Source organism: Haemaphysalis longicornis, unplaced genomic scaffold, assembly GCF_048455015.1.
Source record: "Haemaphysalis longicornis isolate Haplotype H1 unplaced genomic scaffold, Haemaphysalis longicornis Haplotype H1 scaffold_1, whole genome shotgun sequence".
Lineage (NCBI taxonomy): Eukaryota > Metazoa > Arthropoda > Arachnida > Ixodida > Ixodidae > Haemaphysalis > Haemaphysalis longicornis.
Window position 1 is genome coordinate 131301353 of NW_027526203.1, and position 2731 is coordinate 131304083.

General features: G+C 45.0%; 1 long non-coding RNA gene across 1 annotated transcript; it reads left to right on the top strand.

The window, feature by feature from the left end:
* Positions 1–712: 712 nt before the first annotated feature.
* LOC144165910 (uncharacterized) lies at positions 713–1410 on the top strand. Its single transcript, XR_013321536.1, has 3 exons — positions 713–837; positions 919–993; positions 1193–1410. It is a non-coding gene; the product is annotated as an uncharacterized LOC144165910 (long non-coding RNA).
* The last annotated feature ends 1321 nt before the right edge of the window (positions 1411–2731 follow it).

Consider the following 2731-nt stretch of genomic DNA (forward strand, 5'->3'; position numbering starts at 1 on the left):
ACATCGGAGTGCGAGAAGACAAAGCTCCTGTCGGAAAAGCGTCGTCGCGAGTGGCTCGCGCGGATCAACCGGCCGGGAACCATGAACCCCGACAAGTACCGAGTGTGTTCAAGACATTTTCTATCGGGTACGTAAGCGTCATTTCATCAATTTAACACCGTGTGCGACAAAGAAAAATGAGCGAGTGGCAACACCACTGTGCTCGCGGTATGGCGAAATCGCGAAGCTTTTCAGGAAGGCGCCTTTAAGCTGTGTCGAGGTCGTAGCGGGGAAGAAAAATATATATTGAGGAGCTAATTTGTGGGAGCTTACGTTCGCGACAGCTAATGGGCAGTGGAACTATAAAAATCGTCAGGGTAGCCGCTTTTGAAACAGCGACGCATTAATCGTAGAATGGCATGCGAAAAAAAAGGAGAGGAAAGAAACGTTTCCGTGGTGGCTCGCGGGCGAGCTGTCGTTCAGGCTGCACGTCAAAACCACGAAACTTCCGAGGACATTTCGAACCTAGACCGAAAAATGCTGTTGGAGTTGGAGTAAGTCACACCCAAGTGAAACATTGAGAATGAACAGCTGTGCATGTGTGTGCTGAAATCAACGCCCCCTTTTCCCGTACGCAGGTTCACTTGCCAAGCTCTGTGACGAGTGTAGCCATCCATTTGTGTGCATCTAAACGCCCATTTTTCTGACACGCAGGTGCACCTGCCAAACTGTTTGATGAATGTAGCCCAGACTGGGCTCCTTCGCTTCACCTGGGCTATGAAGCAAAGCCTGCCAACGAGGGCAGGTACAATCGCCTGAAAACGCGACGCACTCGGAGCCAGCAAGAAGTTTTTGCAGGTGAAAATTGTCTAATATTTTACATCCAATTTCATTTCACTGTAGAAACAAGGTACTAGAATGACTTTCTTTCAAATGCAGTTGCAAGTGTGGACATCCCAGCTGGGACATCCGTTGACGAGGAGCCAGCTGTGCCCGCCTTGGAACTCTGCCACAGTAAAAATTTTCTTCAGAGGCCTCTCGCAGCCCATAACCTGATTCTATCAAGTTACATTTACGAAGTGTAGTCTGAATAACATACTATATTATCAGCTAATGCGCTCTTTTCTGGCATGTGAAAATAGCCGCTCATTTTGAATTCTACCTAATGAGCTTCTCAAACTGATTGTCTGTTATGCATTTCTTTTCTTGCTAGGCTTCAGCTGCCAAACGGATCTGACAGGCAACGACATCCAGCAGCTTCAAGACGTGGCGGCCAATCTGCAGAACGAGCTTACAGATGTCAAGATGGAATTGTTAGCATCCAAGTTTACGGAAAACAGTCTTAAAGATGATGATCAAAAAGTGGCATTCTACACCGGTTTGCCTTCCTTTCTAATGTTGTTTTCGTTGTTCAACCTTTTGAAAGATCACGCCTCGCACTGCTCTAGGAATTCCCTCACACAGTTCGAGGAAATGATGTTATTTCTTATAAGGCTGAGGTTGGGACTCCACACCCAGGATCTTGCATATCGTTTTAATGTGTCACAGCCCACTGCGCGCATAATCCTTGAGGTAGTGGCTAGATGTTAGCTATGACCGGCTTGGTCCACTTGTGTATTGGCCAGAGAAAGAAGACATTATGAAAACTATGCCAGTGGCTTTTTTTGAGAATTTTGGCTTAAAAGTACGGGTAATCTTGGATTGCTTTGAAATTTTCATTCAGAGACCAAGTTCACTAATTACAAGGGCAGAGACGTGGTCCCAATATAAGCACCACAACACCGTCAAATTTCTTATAGGCATCTGTCCACAAGGCATGATTACATTCATTTCGAAATCCTTTGGCGGACGTGCCAGTGACAAAATGATCACAGAGGATTGTGGGGTACTACAGCTTCTGGGCAGAGGCGATGTTGTCTTAGCAGACAGGGGTTTCCTGATAGCTGAGAGTGTTGGGATGTGCTGTGCCACACTGGCCATTCCCGCTTTTACGAAAGGAAAAAAGCAGTTGTCCAGCACAGAGGTCGAATGGACAAAAGAAATTGCCAATGTCCGAATTCACGTGGAGCGAGTCATTGGCATGGTACGAAATAAGTATAGCTTACTGAAGCACACATTGCCTGTCGAAATGCTAAGGAATTTCGGCACGAATGAATGCCAAATCGACAGGATTGTTAAGGTATGCTGTGCCCTAACGAACTTGTACAACTCCGTCGTGCCATTTAATTAAACCTCTCGGAAGATGACTGTGGTATTCAGGATCGCAGCAATCAAGGGACCTTACTTGCAAATGCTCAATGTATACTGTGTAAAGGTCTTGTGAGCATTTATGCTATGTGGACCCTTTTGTTAGGTGTATGTGCAAGAATTTTGGTTTTGTGCAGTTATGTTGTGTTATCTCTTCTGTTGTGCGTGAACATTTATATATATTTGAGTACTGTGCCTGATCACCCCAAAATTCACTTTGCCAGTAGAGTTTGTGAACAGAAGTGACAGCGGTGTGTGGACTACTGACAAGATTGAAAAAGTTTGCTTTGCACTAATTAACCTGTGTAACTCGGTGGTCCCACTTAACTAGGTATCGTTTGTGTGCTGTGGAATTTGACTTCACAGATATGCATTGGCCTGTTGCTTTTTCCATTTGTTGCTGCTGTAGTGGTATTGAATACAAATTTTGTCACTGTTTTTTTTCTTTTTGTGTATCTCTGTTCTTTTAGAGTTTGCTTTTCATTGTGTTGTGCCGCCACCTGTA